Source organism: Heterodontus francisci, chromosome 10, assembly GCF_036365525.1.
Source record: "Heterodontus francisci isolate sHetFra1 chromosome 10, sHetFra1.hap1, whole genome shotgun sequence".
In the NCBI taxonomy this organism is placed as follows: Eukaryota; Metazoa; Chordata; class Chondrichthyes; order Heterodontiformes; family Heterodontidae; genus Heterodontus; species Heterodontus francisci.
Window position 1 is genome coordinate 106,052,807 of NC_090380.1, and position 23,145 is coordinate 106,075,951.

Sequence of the window (23,145 nt, forward strand, 5' to 3'; positions counted from 1 at the left end):
TTTGATAAGGTCCTGCATGGGAGATTGGTTAAGAAGGTAGGAGCCCATGGGATCCAGAGTAATTTAGCAAACTGGATCCAAAATTGGCTTAGTGGAAGAAGGCAGAGGGTGATGGTCAAGGATTGTTTGTGTGAATGGAGGCCTGTGACCAGTGGTGTACCACAGGGATCGGTGCTGGGACCCTTACTGTTTGTAGTGTACATTAATGATTTAGATGTGAATATAGTAGGTATGATCAGTAAGTTCACAGATGACACGAAAATTGGTGGTGTCATAAATAGTGAGGAGGAAAGCCTTAGATTACAGGATGATATAGATGGGCTGGTAAGATGGGCGGAGCAGTGGCAGATGGAGTTTAATCCTGAGAAGTGTGAGGTAATGCACTTCGGGAGGACTAACAAGGCAAGAGAATATACAATGGATGGACCCGAGGGAGTACAGAAGGTCAGAGGGACCTTGGGCTGCTTGTTCATAGATTACTGAAGGCAGCAGCACAGGTAGATAAGGTGGTTAGGAAGGCATATGGGATAATTGCCTTTATTAGATGAGGCATAGAATATAAGAGCAGGGAGGTTATGTTAGAGCTGTATAAAACACTGGTTAGGCCACAGCTGGAGTACTGTGTACAGTTCTGATCACCACACTATAGGAAGGATGTGATTGCACTGGAGAGGGTGCAGAGAAGATTCACCAGGATGTTGCCTGGGCTGGAACATTTCAGTTATGAAAAGAGACTGGATAGGCTGGGGTTGCTTTCCTTAGAGTGGAGAAGGCTGAGGGGGGACCTGATTGAGGTATACAAAATTATGAGGGGCATTGTTAGGGTAGATAGGAAGAAACTTTTTCCCTTAGAGGAGGGGTCGATAACCAGGGGCCATAGATTTAAGGTAAGGGGCAGGAGGTTTAGAGGGGATTTGAGGAAAAACCTTCTCACCCAGAGGGTGGTTGGAATCTGGAACACACTGCCTGAAAGGGTGGTAGAGGCAGGAACCCTCACAACATTTAAGAAATATTTAGATGAGCACTTGAAATGCCACAGCATACAAGGCTACAGGCCAAGTGCGGGAAAAAGGGATTAGATTGGACGGGTGCTTGATGGTCGGCACAGGCGCGTTGGGCCAAAGGGCCTGTTTCTGTGCTGTAAAACTCTATGGCTCTATGACTTTCTATGACTCTAACCAACTCAGCACCAAGTTGGATTAAACTTGGGATCTTCTTGGTATGTTTATCATATCTGCTAAACTTGCTGATATCAGGGAAGCTTGTGATAAAATTGAGCCATTGCAGGAAATACAACAACCACCCCAAAGTTTGAATCCTTGGTGGTTGGAGTGTAAGCATACAGTCTGTTATTGACTGAGCAACTAAATCATATCGAAAGACAGAGATACTTTGTTTAAATGGGCAATAAAAGAAAAAGCTGAGCTAGTATAAATTTGAAATACTGCTGATGCCAGGATTCTGTAAGTTTGGCAGTGAAACACTAACTCAATTTGGACCTTTGAACTGTTAACCTGGCAGTTCTGCAACCTGAGAGGTCATATGAGCAAACTTTTAAATAGTCCCTTTGCCTGCAATTTGCACCTGAGTATTAAGAACAGAGAATCCAATGGGCAAATACTTAATGCACTAGTCCTTGAGTCTGCCATTTTGACGTAATGTTATCTCAAGGTCAGCCCAACGTGAACGTCCAACTCCAGAGAATTTAGAACATAATCTAGCTGACAGTTCAGACCAGTACTGGAGGGAGTGCTTTACTGTTGGAGATGTTACAACGTTCCCGACGTCAGACTTTGTGGTGGGGAGGGGAGGCTGGAAGATCGTTCTGGCAGAGGCCCACTACAGAGCCCGACACCAGGTGGGCCGCAGTGGCAAGGCTCTCTGGAGACCCCGCCCCCCCCACCCCCCTACTGCTGGGCAACAGGACTTGCATCTAAATATGTAAATGATTAAAATGACTACATTAACATGCACTTACCTGGGATCTTACGGGCTCGCTGTGATGTTCAGAGCAGCAGCCGGCACTCCTGCACCTTCACTTCCCCATCTGGAGAAAGCAGGCGTGATACTGGTGAGGTGGGGGGGTGGTGTTAAGATTTTTAGTGTGGGGGGGAGGGAACAGGGTCAAATAATCGTCATGATTAGGGGATGGTTGGAAATGGTGAACTTTAAACTTTGTACAGTGTAGGGGGGGATGGTCATATTTCAAAGGTAAGTGTTTTGGGGGAGAGAAGGGCAAATACTTAATGTATCGGGGGATGGGAAAGGGGCGATAGAATTTTTATTGCAACAGGTGGTGGGGTATGACTTTAAAAATTTTAATTCACTGGCAAAGCTGGCTGCCATTTAGAAAGGGCGCCAGCGGCTGCGCCCAGGCAGCTGACGCCATTGCTGGCATCGGACAGCCCGCCCCCTTCACGCGATTGTTGGGGGGGGGAGGCCACGGGCCGACCCGAGTATTTGAATGAGCAGCTGTGCGGTAGATTGCAGCGGCTCTTAAAATCCAGCCTGTTGTCTTAGAATGGTCCCCGACACCATGCTCACTGCTCACCCGAGGTAAAAGTCAGTTTATGGTATTTCTGTTGGACTTGTATTGCATTCCTGTGCCAGTAGTATTCATGATATTATCGTGTAAAAGACAAATTTAGAAACTCAGTATGATCAATCAACAACACTAAAATGGATTATCTGTTCATTATCACTTTGCTGTTTATGTGAGCTTATGGTGTGTAAAATGGATGCTGCATTTCCTATATTACAAGGGTGATTACACTTCAAAGTACATCATTGGCTATAAAGCGCTTTGGGACATTCTGAGGTTGTGAAAGGTGCTGTATAAATCAATCTTTCTTTTTTTGCAGACTTGGGATGGGTAATGGGATTTCCACTCTAGATATGAACTTGGTAAACTATGGCCCTTCTCTCTCGCATGCATGCAGAGGATCCCATGCCATTTATTGAAGAAGAGCTGCATTCTCCTGGTCTTCTTTCTTTTTCATTCACCAAATTGGGCAGGGTGCAGAATAGGTGACCAATCCGCTACCAGCATTTTTCCAAACCTTCTCCCACCCTGAACTGAAGATGAATATTACTCTTATCATATCAACATTCCCAGCCATTTTTGCTATGTCAACTCTCACAATGTAGTTACAGTTTCTGGCCACTAGATGGTTTTGTGGAATTTGTTTCTGAAGTCTTTCATCCAATTGCTTTGAAGTGCAGGGACTCCACCTGATTCTGCCACCTCAAGCAGGCCACAGGAAACTCCCACACAGCTCCTAAGTTTGCTGCTTTTCTGGAGTTAAGCCAGGTGTCAACAAGAATGACTAAGCAATTCCAGCCCTTTTATCCACATTATATATAAACACACTGTTATGACCCGGTGAGGAAGGGGTCTAGGGCTCCCCTCTCGGCCTTTTCCTGGTTTGGCTGTAACAGAGATTAACTTTTAAAAACAGTGTTTTTAGCTTCCCCTCAGTGAGTCATTGCTCACTGCTCTGTAATTGTAGTAGTAAAGGAAACAGCCAGACAGGTTTTCTCAGGTTTAAACAAGTAAGGTGTAAGTTTATTAACCCTAAAACTCTAACTCAGTTAAAACTACTAAAAATATGTGACATGACCACACTAGCATGCATACGCGATAAACACATATACAAATAGATACAGAGGAGAAGAAAGAATTAAAGGGGAAGATTTGAAGTAGTAGATGGAACTCAGTTACTGCTTTTGGGTTGGATGTAAAGTCATTGATTGAAGATAAGTCATGCAGTTCTCGTTGGGGCCCAGTGCATACTTTGTGCATACTGTTTCGCTGGTACCAAAAGATTGTAGGGTCTTCTGTCTTGAGGTTTAAGTTACTTCTGTGGATCCCTGGAACTTTACGTGAAAGAGTGACAGAGACAGAGAGACAGAGAGATAGAGACCTTGCTTCTCTTTGGTCTTCAAAATGCAGTCTGCCTCAAAACATTACTATGAGCACAATTCAATCAATTCCCAGGTTGGCCAGCAGGTTAGTCATGTGACTAACACTTTGTTGGAGAAAGCATCACCTGCGAGGGTTGTTGATTCTTCAAAACTTACCAGACATACTTAGTGGGAGAGGGGTTCAGGGGGGTAGAATGCTGGCTCTTACACAGATAATGACTCTCAATGTCTTTTCATCATCACTATTGACCAAAACCCATCTGGCTAATTGAATCAGGGAGTACTTTGTCTCTCTGTGCAACTGTCTCTCAGAATGCAAATGTGCAGCCATGTTTTCAGAGATTGCTCTGTGGTGTTTTTAGACAAGTTATTTTCAATGTTCAATAAGCATTCAAACAGTGTTCCATATGACAAAATTAATATGTTTCCATTTGGCAGCTGTGGCTTCCATCACAACAAACTCATGACATTAATGATTTTATACATTATAAATCCAATAAACCATTCATGAGGAACTTCTTTACCGAGAGAGTGGTTAAAATGTTGAAATCACGACCACATGGACTGGTTAAAGTGAATAGCATAGATACATTTAGTGGGAAACTAGATAAGTACATGAAGGAGAAAGGAATAGAAGGCATTGCTGATGGGATAAGGTGAGACGAAGCTCGTGTGGAGCAAAAACACCAACAGAAACCATTTGGGCTGAATGGCCTGTCTCTGTGCTATAAATTCTGTTATTCTTCCCTTCGTCTGTGATGCCAACAAATGTTGCAGCTCGCAAAGAATACTGAAACACATAAATCTGGAATGGTATGAAAAAGAATTGTGGAGCAGTATGCAGGAACAGTGAAAGTGCTCTCTCATTGGGAATTTAAGGAATTCTGTACCTATGGGCTGGATTTTGTTCTCAACCCGACGTAGGGTTTCATTAGTGGGGGTGGGGGGATGGAGAATCGGAGCGGGAGCAGCCGCCACAGAACCCGACGCCGGGATTGCCAGGCCCGATCTTCCCGGAGGTGGGGAAGCTCCGTGACGGCCCCTCCGCCGCTCTGCGACGGGGCCCTAGTTAGAATATTTAAAATACCTCTCTGCATACTTTATCATGCTATCCGTCGCAATCTTCCAATCCATTCCCAATCTTCAGAGTGACATGTGGCACTCATACGCCTTCGCTCTCCCATCCAGGAGAAGCTGGCACCACGGAGGAGGGGAAGGGGGTCACCGCTGCATATTGAGTATCGATGGGTGGGGGCAGGGGGCAAAGCTGGTCAACTTTGCATTCAGTGTATACATGGTGTGGCGGTGGGTGGGGGGGGGGACGGCGGCAACTCTGCATTTTGTTTGCAGGGCTGGCAGCCTTCGTAAAATGGCGCCAGCACCTGCTCACGAATCAGGTGACGCTGTTCACAACATCGCCGAGGCCGCCCCCGCCAAGTGATTTGGGTGGCAGGGGAGGGCGGCCACCATCAATATGTAAAGTGACCGCTCGCCACGTTATCGCGGCGGTGCGGCGACATGGGACCAGTGGGGCAAAGCCACCATATTCCACACTCACCGCCATTCCTGGCAGCGGGATTACAAAATCCTGCCCTATAAATGAACACATACAGTTGAAACTCCATTAATGATCCCAACCCTGCAGTGTAGAATGTCAAGAATCTCCTTACCTTTATATATACAAAATGGTCATAAGTACACAAAACGGGGCACAGGAATGAAGAAAAGCACAATAAAAATACCATAAATTGAATTTAAGACACCATTTTCACACGGGGTGAGCACTGAGCACTGCCATTTTAACTCTCCTGGTCTCATTCAAATAGATCAGTTGCTGGGCAAGCATGTCAACAGGCCACATCCTGGGCCCCATGGGAACGGTCCCTAGCAACACACGGTGGAAGTCGGATGCAATGGCATGAATCCTGGTGCAGAGAAGGCTCAATGATTCCTTGTGGATCCTGGAAGAGCACTCATGCACCTGCTGGTCCCCAAGGAAAAATAAAAAAAAATAAAAGTAACATCCGGCACTGCTGATCTGGAGGGCCAGGTTTCCCTGGCAAGGCCGGACACCAGTCATCAACCTGATTGCTGCCGGTTAAAATGGGGTCAGGGAAATCATCAGCAATCAAAATGAGGCCCTTGTCCGAGGCAGGCTGCCTGAATAGTGCCTGTTAAAATGGGATGCTTGTGTGCAGCATGGCTCCAGTGAGTGCTGTACTGCTGATGTTTTAAAAAGTTGGAGATGAGTTTAAATTTAGGGCATTCATTTCTTTTTAGTTGCAAAGATGACTTTTTTTGTTTGCAAAGTTGATTTATGTCAGATAGGAGGAGATTGGTGTTAACAGGCTTAAAGAGCTTTTGTTTTGTGAAAAACTTTAGTCAATAATTAGGGAGACAACCAAGTGGAGTGTAGATAATACTCTGTACGTGCATTGGTTGATATTCAGTGTTACTGTATTTGAAAAAATTGTGCCATTAGTACAATAAATACAAAGAATGTTAAATAATGCTGTTATCTCCAAGCGGCAGCTTGACCTCTATAACGTTTGATCTCAGATATGTCCTTTGCTGATTTCTGGCTGAATGTCTTGAAGACGCATCAGTTAAGTTGAAAGCGCTTGTCTTCACAAAGTTTGCACTGACTGAGTGCTAACACATACAGCAGCACGTTCTCCCTGTTATTTAACATGTTCCCCAGACTACTCCTTCCAGGAGACAGTGAGGATCTTTCAGCTGCAGCAACAGCTTGACTTCCCTCGTCTCTGCACGCAGAGCCTGTTGCTCCTGGGAATGAGGATCTGTGTTTACTGTGTCGCAGGGGCGATCTCCAAAAGATGGGAAAGAATAAATATTAACTTTAACTGATTTTATTCAAAGCTTGGTATGTTTTTTTTTATTTGTTCATGGGATGCGAGCATCGCTGGCTAGGCCAGCATTTATTGCCCATCCCTAGTTGCCTTTGAGAAGGTGGTGTTGAGTTGCCTCCTTAAACTGTTACAGTCCATGTGGGGTACATACACCCACAGTGCTGTTAGGAAGGGAGTTCCAGGACTTTGACCCAGCGACAGATATAGTTCCAAGTCAGGATGGTGTATGGCTTGGAGGGGAACTTGCAGGTGGTGGTGTTCCATTGCATCTGCTGCCCTTGTCCTTCTTGGTGGTAGAGGTCATGGGTTTGGAAGGAGCCTTGGTGTGCTGCTGCAGTGCATCTTGTAGATGCTACACACTGCTGCCACCAGTGGTAGAGGGAGTGAATGTTTGTGAATGGGGTGCCAATCAAGCAGGCTGCTTTGTCCTGAATAGTGTCGAGCTTCTTGAGCGTTGTTGGAGCTGCACCCATCCAGGCAAGTGGAAAGTATTCCATCACAGTCCTGACTTGTGCCTTGTAGATGGTGGACAGGCTTTGGGGAGTCAGGAGGTGAGTTACCTGTCACAAGATTCCTAGCCTCTGACCTGCTCTTGTAGCCACGGTATTTATATGGCTACTCCAGTTCAGTTTCTGGCCAATGGTAATCCCCCGGATATTGATAGTGGGGGATCCAGTGATCGTAATGCCATTGAATGTCAAGGGGAGACGGTTAGATTCTCTCTTGTTGGAGATGGTCATTGTCTGGCACTTGTGTGGTGCGAATGTTACTTGCCACTTATCAGCCCAAGCCTGGATATTGTCCAGGTCTTGCTGCATTTTTACATGGACTGCTTCAGTATCTAAGGAGTAGTAAATGGTGCTGAACATTGTGCAATCATCAGCGAACATCTCCATTTCTACCTTATGATTGAAGGAAAGTCATTGATGAAGCAGCTGAAGATGGCTGGTCCTAGGACTCTACCCTGAGGAACTTCTGCAGTGATGTCCTGGAGCTCAGATGATTGATTGACCTCCAACAACTACAACCATCTTCCTTTGTGCTAGGTATGACTTCAACCAGTGGAGGGTTTTCCCCTGATTCCCATTGACTCCAATTGTGCTTGGGCTCCTTGATGCCATACTCAGTCAGATGCTGCCTTGATGTCAAGGGCAGTCACACTTACCTCACCTCTTGAGTTCAGCTTGTTTGCCCAAGTTTGAACCAAGGTTGTAATGAGGTTTGGAGCTGAGTGACCCTGGTGGAACCCAAAATGAGTATCATTGAGCAGGTTATTGTGAAGCAAGTGCCACTTGAAAGCACTGTTGATGATACCTTCCATCACACTACTGATGATTGAGAGTAGACTGATGGGGCGATAATTGGCCGGGTTCGACATGTCCTGCTTTTTGTGTACAGGACATACCTGGGAAATCTTCAACATTGCCGGGTAGATGCCAGTGTTGTAGCTGTACTGGAACAGCTTGGCTAGGGGCGCGGCAAGTTCTGGAGCACAACACTTGAGTACTATTGCCAGAATGTTGTCACGGCCCATAGCCTTTGCAGTACCTAGCGTCTTCAATCGTTTCCTGATATTACATGGAGTGAATTGAATTGACTGAAGACTGGCATCTGTGATGCTGGGGACTTCGGGAGGAGGCCGAGATGGATCATCAACTCGGTGCTTCTGGCTGAAGTTTGTTGCAAATGCTTCAGCCTTATCTTTTGCACTCATGTGCTGGGCTCCCCTATCATTGAGGATGGGGATATTTGTGGAGCCACCTCCTCCAGTTAGTTGTTTAATTGTCCAGTACCATTCACGGCTGGATGTAACAGGTTCGGGTCGGGTTGGGTTGCACTTCCGGGTCCGGCCTTCAGGCTCAGGTCGGGCCGGGTCAGACACACTCTGTCACAGGTAAGTGGCTCCACTGTTCATTTAATTTTTGGACTGGAAAGGTGGTTGTTTTGCAGTTAACTGACGATCAGGTCAGGCTCAGGTCAGATGTGGTTCTATCGGGTTCAAGTTGGGGTTTTTTTTGCAGACCCGAGCAGACCTTTAGTGGCAGGACTGCAGAGCTTTGATCTGATCCGTTGGTTATGGGATCACTTAGCTCTGTCTATTGCATGCTGCTTACGCAGTTTGGCACACAAGTAGTTCTGTGTTGTAACTCCACCAGATTGACACCTCATTTTGAGGTATGCCTGGTGCTGCTCCGGGCATGCCCTCCTGTACTCTTCATTGAACCAGGGTTGGTCTCCCGGCTTGATGGTAATGGTAGAGTGGGGAATATGCCAGGCCGTGAGGTTATGGATTGTGGTTGAGTACAATTCTGCTGCTGCTGATGGCTCACAGCGCCTCATGGATGCCCAGTTTTGCATTGGCTAGATCTGTTTGAAATCTATCCCATTTAGCATGGTGGTAGTGCCACACAACACGATGGAGGGTATCCTCAATGTGAAGATGGGACTTTGTCTCCAAAAGGACTGTGTGGTGGTAACTCCTACCTATACTGTCATGGACAGATGCATCTGTGGCAGGCAGATTGGTGAGGACATATGTTTTTCCCTCTTGTTGGCTCCCTCACCAGCTGCCGCAGACCCGGTCTAGCAATTATTTCCTTTAGGACTCGGCCAGTAGTGGTACTCCCGAGCTGCTCTTGGTGATGGACATTGAAGTCCCCCACCCAGAGTATATTCTGCGCCCTTGCCACCCTCAGTGCTTCCTCCAAGTGCTGTTCAACATGGAGGAGTACTGATTCATCAGTTGAGGGAGGGCAGTGGGTGGTAATCAGCTATAGGTTTCCTTGCCCATGTTTGACCTGATGCCATGAGACCTCATGGGGTCTGGAATCGATATTGAGGACTCCTAGGGCAACTCCCTCCCGACTGTATATCACTGTGCCACCACCTCTGCTGGGTCAGTCCTGCCAGTGGGACAGGACATAGTGATGGCAGTGTCTGGGACGTTGTCTGTAAGGTATGATTCCGTGAGTATGACTATGTCAGGCTGTTGCTTGACTAGTCTGTGGGACAGCTCTCCCAAATTTGGCACAAGCCCCCAGATGTTAGAAAGGAGGACTTTGCAGGGTCGACAGGGCTGGGTTTGCCGTTGTCGTTTCCGGTGTCTAGGTTGAATGTCGGGTGTTCCGTCCAGTTTCATTCCTTATTGACTTTGTAATGGTTTGATACAACTGAGTGGCTTGCTAGGCCATTTCAGAGGGCATTTAAGAGTAACCACATTGCTAGTGGGTCTGGATTCACATGTAGGCCAGACCAGGTAAGGAGGGAAGATTTCCTTCCCTAAAGGACATTAAGGAACCAAATGCATTTTTACAACAATCGATCATGGTTTCATGGCCATCATTAGACTAGCTTTCTAATTCCAGATTTTTTTTATCAATTGAATTCAAATTCCACCTTCTGCCATGGTGGGACTCGAACCCATGTCCCCAGAGCAATACCCTTGGTCTCTGGGTTACTAGTCCAGTGACAATACCACTACCAGTATGCCACCGCCTCCCCACTTAACAATGAGGAGGTTGCACATTACTTAGAAAATAAGGATCTAAATGGTGTAGAGCAGCAAGATGATCTGGGAATACAAATACACAAGTCACTAAAATTAGTGATATGGTTCAATAAGGTCATAACAAAAAGCAAACCGTACACTAGTGTCTACTTCTAGAGGGATAGAATTGAAAAGTAAAGAAGTTATGATAAACATGGGGGCAATGGGGGAGGTATACCTATCAGGAGAGGGTGAACAGGCTGGTTCCCTTTTATCTTGAAAAGTGAAGACTTAGGGGTGACCTAATAAAGGTCTTTAAAATTATGAAATAAAAACAGAAAGTACTGGAAATACTCAGCATGTCTGGCAGCATCTGTGGAGAGAGAAACAAAGTTAATATTTCAGGTCAACAGTCATCGACCTGAAATGTTAACTCTGCTTCTCCTGCCACAGATATTGCCTGACCTGCTGAGTATTTCCAGAACTTTCTGTTTTTATTTCAGATTTCCAGCATCCTCTGTATTTTGCTTTTGTATTAGTCTTCAAGAGTATGAAAGGTTTTGATGGATTAGACACAGGGAGAATGAGTGGTGTTTTCAACTGATGGTCCCTACTGAATCAACAGGACCTGTAGTGGGTTGGGAACCCATTGACAGCTTCAGCCGCCTGTGCCGTGGCTCTTTGACTGAGCTACAGCATTAGCATCTGGCTTCCAGGTTTCCCGGCCAATCAGAAAGGGCAGGCGGGATGATATGCCGAATCTGTCAAAGGAACGATTTCTAATTAAAGGGACACCGGTACGGGTCAGAATGGCTGAACTGGATGTGGATTCCTGAACTTTTTCTTGAAAATTGTTTGTGGGATGTGGGCATCACTGGCTAGGCCAGCATTTATTGCCCATCCCTAATCACCCTTGAACTGAGTGGCTTACCAGGCCATTTCAGAGGGCATTTAAGAGTCAACCACATTGCTGTGGGTTTGCAGTCACATGTAGGCCAGACCAGGTAAGGATGGCAGATTTCCTTCCCTAGAGGACATTAGTGAACCAGGTGGATTTTTACAACAATGGATAATGGTTACTAGTCACCATTGGACTAGCTTTTTTTTTTCCATTGCAGACTTTCTTTTTATTAATTGAATGCAAATTTCACCATCTGTCATGGTGGAAATCAAACCCATGTCCCCAGAGCATTAGCCTGGGCTCTGGATTACTAGTCCAGTGACATTACCACTGCGCTACTGCCTCCCAACCTGGTACCGCTGCCTCCACCCCACCCCGGGTCCCTCACTTGTATCTAGTGGACCTGTTGCAGGATCTGAGGGTCTGCAGGTGAGGTGAGCTCTCCCAATGTCAGGAGGATGAGAACAGCCTCTCCAACAAAGCAGACGTGGATGGAAGAGGCCGAGGAAGTGAGCAGCAGGAGTGTGCTCCCTCCAACCTGGAGACAGTGCACCAAGACAATGCAGGACTTCAGGAGGGTGGGGAAGGTGTGAGTGGCATAACACTATCAGTGCCAAGCCCCACACTCTTGCCCAGCATTTCCCTGCACAGCACTCAGAACAACACACCTTGCAGCTCGACTCATTCCTCTCTCTGCAGGCATCTCAGATCCTCATCTGAACAGCCAACACTCACACTCGCCCTCATCCTATTGCCCTCTCACACCCATGCCTCACAGTCAGCCTCCACAAAGGTTGTTATTCCCTCCCATTCACATTAAACATTTCTAACACCTCTCCTTGCAGGAGAAGAGAGTGCACAGCCTCGCGTAGAGGCTGAGACCCCGGGTGGGGGGGGAAGGGGGGTGGTTAGTAGTGGCCCTCCAATAACCCTTATCAGCCACTGACAATGTGTGCCCACCTGGTCCTCTGGGAAGGAGGTCTTGTTCCGGGAGGTTGCAGATGTAATTAATGACCAGCCATGAGAGCCTGAACCTTCTGAGGCACTGGTGTTCAGACATGTCGAAAGAGATGATATTCTGCCTCTAGACCCTGTGCGGGGGTGGCGGAGGGTGGGGGGGGGGGTTCTTGCCTCCTTCCAGTTGGATCTCTGAGCTCCATCTGCCCTGTGGAGTAGCATGTGGCTGAGGAGAAGGCAACTAGTGCTGCTGCTAGTGTTGCTCCTGCTGCTGAGGTGCTGTTGGTATTAGTGTTGCTGTTACTCTTTTTCCTCATCAGAGGTGCAAGGTGGAGCTGCATAAGCTGCTCCCTGGCGTGTTGAAGGCTGGCAGCAGAGAAGTGTAGTGAAGTGCAGGACAGGTGAAGTAGCTTCCAAGAAGTTGACAATCATCTGCCGAGCAGTGATAGCTCACCCTGAGATGACGTGCTGTGAACCACAGCCTCTCTCTCACCTGGCCATGACTGGAGCTCTTCATTTTCACTGATCAAAGCTTTCCCAGCCTGTCAGTTTCACTGAAGAAGCTCTTCCTACTGTGCAATCTCCTCAGTGACCCTGGCAAGTAGGTGACAGGCCAGGAAATAGGTGTGCTGGCTGTTAAAGCCAGAATTCTTGATTTAAAAAGATCATAGTGACTTATTTGAATATTCAAATGACTTTCCTGAAAACTGCATGGGCGTTCCCTGCTCACCTGCAAACCCGCCTGGGTGGAACCCAGAAGTGGGCGGGTTGATGTCGTGGTCCCAACCTGATGTTACTTTTAGGGGATTTAACTCCCTGCATCAGGGTTCTGATGAAAGGTCACAGACCCGAAACGTTAACTCTGTTTCTCTCTCTACAGATGCTGCCAGACCTGCTGTGTATTTTCACCACTTTCTGCTCTTACCGCAGATTTCCAGCATCTGCAGAAAGAATCATTGCGACATAAAAAATATTGTGGGATTTATTTCAATTTCTTTGAACACTCTCACTTTTTGACTGAAATTGAGAATTGTGCTATCAGGTAGTGAAGAATCTGTTTGCTTCTCATCTGTCTTGGGCAGGCGGTGAGTCACCAGGATGGATGTGTTGGGAAACCAATGGTTGAGGTGGGCCAGTTCGAGATGGGATGTCATTGATGTAACCTCCTGGAATATCCGAGGTCGCATTCAAGTGCAAGGAAGAGAACTCCAGCTATTATTTTCCCCTTTTTCCAGCACAGGACAAGGTGGGCAAAATGGTGAACACACCGCGGTAAGACGGCAGGGGCAGAGAGAGACCTCAGCACCTGCTGCTTCACAACTTGCTCAAGAATTTACCAGTTCAGTGTTGAGTGGCTGAGCTTAGGGGTCGATTTTACAAAAAGGGAACATCATTGCTTACTCAGAAATCCTAGACACAAATTCCAGTCTGTATTCCGTATTCGGAGAAATCTCCTGTTGACCGATTTTTATTAACTGCGTTTTTTTTGCAATATTGGATTTCCTCCTTGGAGAAAGTACTCCTTGTCCAGAGATTCAGACCCAGAAGAGCAATAACTTAGAACCAAGAATCCGTGTTTGTGTTTCTGCTCTGTCTTCCTTTTTTTTGAAAGAATTTTATTTTTGTCTGCTCCATGCCTTTTTCCCATCCTCTGATGTAAAATACCGATGCAGACCTGTTTGTGTCGAAGTGATTTACTGTAAGAGACCCTTCTCAGGCACTGGTTACAACTCCAACCAGAATTGGCGAGGATTTGTTGTCAAACTGCCTCCATGGAGACGGGTTTAAGTAGACAGCCTGACACTGGACTGGTGCTGTCCCACCTCCAGAACAGCATTTGGTACAGGGACAATTCTGGAGAGACTGGAGCTGATATTTATACTCTGCTTGTCGCACAAGATAATGGCCCTGTGCATTTTCCAAAAGGAAGAGGTAAACACTGAAAGGAGCCCAAAGGCGTTCAGAGGCAGAGGCTGGAGGGAGGGAGGGTGGGGGGTGGACAGATTGGGAATGCAGGCAGCAATCAAAGGAACATTGATGGAAACAGGATTTTTAATAGGTCTGTGAACACACATTGGGTAGAGATCGGTTCTGCAAAACGGACAATATTGCAACTGTTGCCCATTATACACCACAGCCGTGACACTGCCTGACTATTGCACTCTGCTCCCATTACACTCTTCTCCCATTAACCTCTCCATGCATTATACACTCTCTCCATTACACACTCATACATTGCACTCCCCGTTCATTATAATCCCTACTCATTACAATCCCCACCTATTACACTTCCTGCTCGTTACACTCCTTGCCGATTACACTCCCTGTTCATTACACACTACACCCATTAACTCCCCACCCGCTACACTCCACACAGTTACATTACCCACTCATTACACTCGACACCATTACATTTCCCGCTGATTACACTCTACACCCGTTACACTCCCACCGGTTAAACTCCTCGCCTGTTACACTCCCGCCGTTACACTGTCACCCATTTTACACTCCCTGCCCATTACATTCCCACCCTTTACATTCCCTACCCATTACATTCCCTGCCTGTTACAATCCCCGCCCATTACACCCCCTGTCCATTACTCTCCCTGTCCGTTACGTTCATGCCCGTTACACTCCCCGCCTGTTACACTCCCTACCCATTACATTCATGCCCGTTACACTTCCTGCCGATTACATTCCCACTCAAAACACTCCCATCCATTACACTCCTTGCCTGTTACATTCCCTGTCCATTACATTCATGCCCATTACACTCCTTGCCCATTACATTCCCCACCCACTACATTCCCACCTCTTACATTCCTGCCCATTAAAATCCCCGCCCATTACAATCCCCGCTCATTACACTCCCTACCCATTTCATTCATGCCTGTTACATTCCCTGCCTGTTACACTCTCTGCCCATTACTTTCCTGCCCATAACACTCCCATCTGTTACACTCCCTGCCCATTACACTACCCACTCGTTATACTCCCTGCTCAGTATGCTCTACACACATTACATTTCCCGCTCATTACACTCCCCACCCGTTACACCCACCCATTACACTCCTTGCTCATTACACTGTAAACTGATTACATTTCCCACTTGTTACAGTCCCTGCCCATTATACCCCTGCCCATTACACTCCCTGCCCATTACACTCCCCGCCCATTATACACCTTGCCCATCACACTCCCCACCCATTACACTCCCCACCCATTACACTCCTTGCCATTATACTTGCCTTCCATTCACCTTCTGCCCATTACACTACCCACCTGTTATACTCCCTGCCCATTACCCTCCCCATGCATTATACATCCCACCTGTTACTTTCCCTGCCATTGACAATCCCCATCCATTACATTCCCTGCCCATTACATTCCCCTCCCATTTACTCCCTGACCATTACACACCTCTATGACACTCTCTGCCCATTACATTTTCTGCCTTTCACACTCCCCACCAGTTATACACCCCACCCATTCCCCTTTCCACCCATTATCGTCTCTGCCCATTACAATCTCTGCCTGTTACACTTCCTGCCCATTATATGCTTCATTCGTTACACTCTCCGCCTATTACACTCACTGCCTTTGACACTCCTTGTCCATTACCTTTTTCCCCATTATACAGACCACTCATTATCTTCCCTGTCTGTTACACTCCCAACCCATTACACTCCCCTCCTGTTTCACTTTCTGCCATTATACACCTCAGCCATTACCTCCCCTGACTGTTACACTCTCCGCCCATTATACACCCCAACCGTTCCACTCCACGCCTGTTATATTCTCCACTCATTACTCTCTCCACCCATTATACTTCCCACCCATTATACTCCCCGCCCATTATAGTCCACTTCTGTTACACTTTCCACCCATTACACTCCCCGCCCGTTGTACTACCTGTCCATTATACTCCCCGTCCGTTATGTTCCACTTCTGTTATACTCTCCACCCATTACAGGCTCCACCCATTATATTCCCTCTACGTTACTCTCCCCACCCGTTATACTCTCCGCCCATTATACTGGGGAGAGGGTGGTGTAGTGGTAATGTCACTGAGCTGGTAATCCAGAGCCCAGGCTAATACCTGAGGACACAGGTTCAAATCCCACCATGGCAGCTGGTGGAATTTAAATTCAATTATTAATAAAAATCTGGAATTGAAAGTTAGTTTCAGTAATGGTGAAACTATCACCAATTGTCGTAAAAACACATCTGGTTCACGAATATCCTTTAGGGAAGAAAATCTGCTGTCTTTACCTGGTCTGGTCTACATGCACCTCCAGACCCACAACAATGTGATTGGCTCTTAACTGACCTCTGAAATAGCCTAACAAGCCACTCAGTTGTCAGGGGCAATTAGGGATGGGCAATAAATGCTGGCCGTGCCAGTGACACCCAAATCCATTTACCACCACCCTTTACACGTCCATTAACCTCAATAAAACTAAATATCAAGTGGAGCATATAACAGATGCAATAACATCCATTTTGTGCTGTGGTTCAAGATGATTTTTTACCCCTGTGTGTGCAACTTTACAGTTTAAGCCAAAATGCTAATGCATTCCCTGTCAGCTCTTTGTCGTAAACTGTGACTACATAATTATATGTATTAATAAAATTTTAAAAAATCAGAAGTGTTAGTATTTTGCTACTTGCATTACAAAATCAAATAAGGCTATCTTACGTCAGTTTGTTGGCTGGAGATTTACAAGTGATCCCTTCAGAAGTAATAAATGCTGTTGAGCTAAACTTTTAAATGGGACTAGGGTTTAAAACAGTAACGGCTGTAATAGAATGGACTCAAGCTCTTCTCAGCTTAACCATTAAGCTGAGACCTCAGCCGCACGCAAAACATTGCATGGCACAATTTCAGGAATAGTACAGAGTGTTTCCAGTGTGCTGGCCAACATCTCCAGAATGATACCCAGACTTAAAGGATTAAATTATGAGTACAGGTTGCAGAAGCTTGGTATACATTCTGCTTAGTTTAGAATGTCGATAGCGTCTAATCAAGGCCTTTAAAATGATGAAGGGTCTTAATAGGGTAGATACAGTGAAACTATTCCCTCTTGTGTGGGAATCCATTGCAAGGGGGCATCATCTGAAAATTACAGCTACACCAGTTAGGGGTTTAAATCGGGAGGCCTTTTTTTTTACACAAATCTTGATCTCTCCTGCCAAATAATTGTGGATGCTGCATCAATTGAATTTTTCAAGACGTCAATAGATTTTTGTAGGGGAAGGGCATCAAGGGATATGGAGAAAATACAGGTGCGAGTAGTTGAGGTACAGATAAGCCCTGATCCAACTGAAAGATGGAACATGCAGAACATGCTCAAGGGGCTGAATGGCCTCCTCTTGTTCCTATGTTCCTATTTGTCCCTCAAGCTATACCACCAAAAATGGAATACTTGGCTATTTGTTTATTTGCTGTTTATGGAACTTTCTGCAAACTATTCTGCTGCACTTGTCTAAATAACATCAGTGTCTGAATTTAAGAACTAAATCATTGCGAAGAAGTACTTTGGGATGTGCTGAGGTTGTGATAAGGTACTATGGCCTAGGTAACTCGAATTAACTCTGAAGATTGCCAGTGACTTTCTACAAAGACAGTACTCCATGGTAGTCTGCTTATAACCTTGGTGTCACATTTGACCCCGAGATGAGCTTCTGAGCTCATATTCGTGCCACCTCTGTAATATCGTCTAACTTTGTCCCATCTCAGCTCATCTGCTGCTGAAACCTTCATTCATGCCCTTGTCACCTCTAGACTTGAATATTCAACGTGTGTTCTCCCACATTCTACTCTATGTAAACTTGAGATCATCCAAAATTCTGCTGCCCATGTCTTAACTTGCACCAAGTCTCGTTCCCCTATCGCCCCTGGGCTCACTGGCCTACACTGGCTTCCGATCAAGCAGCATCTTGACTTTAAAATTCTCATCCTTGTTTTCAAATCCCTCCATGGCCTTGCCCCTCCCTATCTCTGTAATCTCCTCCAGTTCCACAGCCCTCCTAGATATCTGCACTCATCCAATTCTGGCCTCTTGTGCATCCCTGATTTTAATTGCTCCACCATTGGTGGCCATGCCTTCAGTTGCCTAGGCCCCAAGCTCTGGAGTACCCTCCCTACACCTCTCTAATTCTCCACCTCACTTTCCTCCTTTAAGACGCTCCTTAAAACCTACCTCTTTGACCAAGCTTTTGGTCATCTGACCTAATAGCTCCTTTAATAATAAGGAGAGGGAAAAGAGGGAAGCTGTTCAACTGCTCCTGACTTGATCGTAACAATAGTTATAAAATCATCAAGATAAATGGCTTTTTAACAGTTTTACTCCTTGCACAATGAAAGCCATGTTGCAATAATATTTGGTCTTTTAGAACAAGTAGAACCAAGCTTCTGACTAATAAAGGTCAAGGGTGATATCCTACAGTTCAGTATGGGTTATTTTAGTTTATTATGTATGAAAACCTGAAACTTTTTTTTTATTGCTGCAATCACAATAATGTTACCACCCTTAGACTTTCATAGAATTTACAGTATAGACATAGGCAACCTGGCCCAACAGGTCTGTGCCAGTCTTTATGTTCCCCATGAGCCTCCTCCTACCTTACTTCATCGCACCTTATCAGCACATCCTTCTATTCCTTGTTCCCTTATGACTTTGCTAGTGGTTATTTTACTGGACTAATAATCCAGAGTCTGCAGCATTAATCCAGTAGAATATTAGTTGAGTAAAAGCAAAATACTGCGGATGCTGGAAATCTGAAATAAAAACAAGGAATGCTGGAACCACTCAGCAGGTCTGGCAGCATCTGTGAAAAGAGAAGCAGAGTTAACGTTTCGGGTGACTTTTCTAATATTTGTCAGTTCCGAAGAAGGGTCACTGACCCGAAACGTTAACTCTGCTTCTCTTTTCACAGATGCTGCCAGACCTGCTGAGTGGTTCCAGCATTCCTTGTTTTTATTTTATATTAGTTGAGTAATTTCAGTCCCAAGTTTTAATTTGTAACCTATCATAAATTGAAGATAGTCACTAATAAATCCAATAAGGAATTCAGGAGAAACTTCCTACAGAGAAAGTAGTTAGAATATAGAACTGGCTACCACACGGAGTAGTTGAGGCAAATAGCATAAATGTATTTAAGCAGAAGTTAGAGAAGTCACAATGATGTAATTTGTAGCAGATGGAGTTGAGTTCCCATCACTAGTCAGAACATTTCACGGCAGCTATAGTTCACTGGCCAACATCTGTTATTATTTATAGCATTTAGTTTTTAGTCATTTAGGCTATGGAGTCACTTATAATTCAGACCAGGTAAGGACAACAGGTTTCCTTCGCTAAATTACATTAGTGAACCAATTGGGTTTTTATGACAATCCAACTATTTCATTTTCAATTTTGCAGATTTTTACCAGATCTTTTTAAACCAAATTCCAAATCTCAAACTGCCATGGTAGGATTTGAACTCATGTTCTACTGGATTATTAGTCCAGACCTCTGGAGTATTAGTTCAATTTTGGACTCCCGCGTAAGTGAAAACTAATTCTCTATGTCCACCCTATAGACTTCTTTTCCAAATGTTAAAGACCTCGCTCCGATTTCAGTGTTTCCTTTTCAGGAGAAAAAAGGCCCAGTTTGTTCAGTCTTTCTAATGGTTATAAGTAGCTTCTCTGGAGAAAACAGCTGTGCTTGCACTGCCCAACTCGGTGACCCCCAGCCCTTTGATATGACCAGCGGGTATATTAAACCATGGTGCATCGATTAATTCCAGATTGTTTCTAACTGAAAACTTCCATTCCTTCACTCTGTTTGAAGAAGTGTAACAAAACCTCCTGTGCTCGCTAGCCCTTTGAGGGATCGCCGCATAGAAGGAGGTAGGAAATCTCTGTTACCAAATAATCCACTACTGTGCTGCATGAGAAAGAATGAAAGGTTTGGATTTATCTGGTGCCTTTTACAACTTTAACTTCATGACAGTAGGTCATCCCAAAGTGATTTACAGCTGATGAATTACTTTTGAAGTGTAGTCACTGCTGCACTATGCCAATTTGTGTACAGCATGATCCCACAAACAATAATGACCAGATAATATGTTACAGTGATGTTGGTTGAGGGATAAATGTTGGTCAGCACACCAAAAACTTCCTGCTCTTCTTTGAAATAAGAGCCCTGAGATTTTTTACAACCACTTGGAAGGGTATACGGGGCCTCAATTTAACACCTCATCCAAAACCTCTGATAGTGAAACACCCCCTCAACACTGCACTGGAGTGTCAGCCTGGATTTTTTGCTTCAGTCTCTCATGTGGGACTTGTAACAATAGTCTTCTAACTCAGAGCACTGAGGATAATAAGGCCATAATGAAAACACAATGACATAATCCGTGTGTGAGAGTAAAGGAAGACTCTATTTAAATTGCTCCATATTTGATGTAAAGATGAGCCACTCATTCACTGATTAACAAAATGGGAAAAAATGGCCCCAAAAAAGCCATGGTTCCCACCAGGACCTCTTCTGTTCCCCCACCCGCTCACTCCCTCCATCCCGGTAGGCACCAACTCATGCTGAAGCTCTGTGCTTTGAGGAACAGCAGACCTCTGCACTTTGAGAAACAGCAGACCTCTGCTACCTCTGCCAAAGGGCTTCTCCTCACGCGACAGCCTATTCTACCATGAAAATCATTTCTTCTGAGTTGGGCTCCACTCTTGTCCTAATTCCACACTTCTATGCTTTCCAGCAGGGGGGTCAGTAGATGATGATCTGGAGAGGAGACCCAGGCTAATATTTCCCCAGCCAAGCTCAGGCACATTGACATAAATCGTCGCTCCTCAATCAGCAAATTCAGTGCAGAGAGGGAATCAAATCTCTGACTTTCTGCCCTACAGCCCATTATGATTGGACCAGACCTTTACCCATCTGATTATGAGAGATGGCCATGTCTGCTCCTTTTATTGGGCATGTGCAGTGTGCTCCAGCAAGAACATTCCCCAATTTATTCAGTCTCTTCAGAAAGGAAAGTAATCAAAGCTAATATTTCTGAGAAGGCACTCTGCATTTTATTTCCAAAAGTAAAGGCTTTAGGACATCATTCTAACACATAGACACTGACTTAAGGGAGTCAGGAGAGCAACTGCCCTCCCAGGGTTCATTTTGAGGGTCCAACACTTCCCCAATCTTCTGAAATTATTTTAGTGATTAGCCTTGGTCTTGTTTTAGGTTGGCTGATGGCAGCCCTGTGTGCTGTAGTGACATGCTCATGATCAGTGAGAATGCAAGATTCTGTGGGCAATGCTCGGTCTGAGAGGGTCAGGGTTTATGGGGGAGCTCAGTTGAAATGCTTGATCAGGAAGGGTCAGGAGTGTTACTTGTATGTCATTTGGGTGTTTAATTGTATTCAGGTGTTGGTTATTAATTGGGGACTCGCTTCTGCTCATTTATGTAAGAGCAAGCTGAAAGAGGGGTTGTTGGATTGAAGGTGCAATGTGTGTGTAAATAAAAGTTTGTCTAAAGACTAGGCTCCTGAGTTCTATCCTTCCCCACCTGGCTATCTGCGTTCTAATAAAGATTTCCAGTGGGTAGCTCAGAGGGCAATGCTCACTGTGGGAGGGTCAGGGGTTCCCCAGAGGCTCAGTGGGCAGCACTCAGTCTGGGAGGCCCGGGAAGCTCAGCAAACAGGCTTATGGTTATAAAGATCAGGGTTTCCATGTAATATCGTAAGTGACTGTCACAAAGGTTATCTATTCCTCCTCAGCCTTCTCAACCTGTCTGCAGAATTGGACTTGTGTTGACCATGTCGGCCTCCTTCAACGCCTCTCCACTGTTGGCCATGTGGGCGGGACTGCACTTACCTGGATCCATTCTTGTCTATCCAGTCATAGTCAGAGAATCACTTGCAATGGCTTCTGTTCCTGCTCCTGCACCTACACCTCTCGCGTCCCCTAAGGATCTGTCCTTATCCCCCTCCTATTTCTCATTTTGTTATTCTTTCATGGGATGTGAGCATCACTGGCAAAGCCTATCCCTAATTTCCCTTGAGAAGGTGGTGGTGAACTGATGCAGTCCATGTGGGGTAGGTACACCCACAGTGCTGGAAAGGAGTTCCAGGTTTTTGACCCAGCGTCAGTGAAGGAACGACGATATAGTTCTAAGTCAGGATGATGTGTGACTTGGAGGGGAACTTGCAGATGGTGGTGTTCCCATGCGTCTGCTTCCCTTGTCCTTTTAGGTGGTAGAGTTTGTGGGTTTGGAAGGTGCTGTCGAAGCAATCTTGGTGAGTTGTTGCAGTGTATCTTGTAGATGGTACACACTGTTGCCACTGTGCATCAGTGGTGGAGGGACAGAATGTTGAAGGTAGTGGATGGGTGCCAATCAAACGGGTTGTTTTGTCCTAAATGGTGTTGAGCTTCTTAAGTATTTTTTGAGCTGCACTCATCAGGTAAGTGGAGAGTACTCCATCACACTCCTGACTTGTGCACAGGCTTTGGGGAGTCAGGAGGTGAGATTCTCACCACAGAATTCCCAGCCTCTGACCTACTGCCCCTCAGTGACTTCATCTGGAAATACAGCATCAGTTTCCACATGTACACTGATGGCACCCAGCGCACCTCATCACCACTTTGGTCGCTGCCACAAACTCCATACCTTAGCTACGGACTCCACCCCTCTCTTTTGCAGCTGTCTGAGGCTAAACCATGCTATTCTCAGCCTTGGTGTCCTACTTGACCCTGAGATCAGCTTCCTACAACATACCAGTGCCACCACTAAGTACACTTATTGTCACCTCCATAACATTACCCAACTCTGCCTCTGACTCAGTTCAACTGCTGCTGAGACCCTCACCCATGCCTTGACTCTTGCCCTGCATCTAGACCTGACTAATCCACTGGTTGACCCCACACTTCCTACCCTCCGTAAACTTGAGGCTATCCAAATTTCTGCTTCCCGTACCCTAACTCACACCAAGTCCCATTCACCCATCACCCCTGT

At 45.8% G+C, this 23,145-nt stretch overlaps 1 protein-coding gene across 3 annotated transcripts in view; it reads left to right on the forward strand.

Moving 5' to 3' along the window:
* The first annotated feature begins 2,419 nt into the window (after positions 1-2,419).
* LOC137374707 (uncharacterized) overlaps positions 2,420-23,145 on the forward strand; it is a 195,708-nt gene continuing 174,982 nt past the window's right edge. For all 3 annotated transcript variants that reach the window (XR_010975892.1, XR_010975888.1, XR_010975889.1), the window contains exon 1: positions 2,420-2,556. The gene's annotated coding sequence lies outside the window, so the exon portion shown is untranslated. The remainder of the gene's footprint in view (positions 2,557-23,145) is intronic.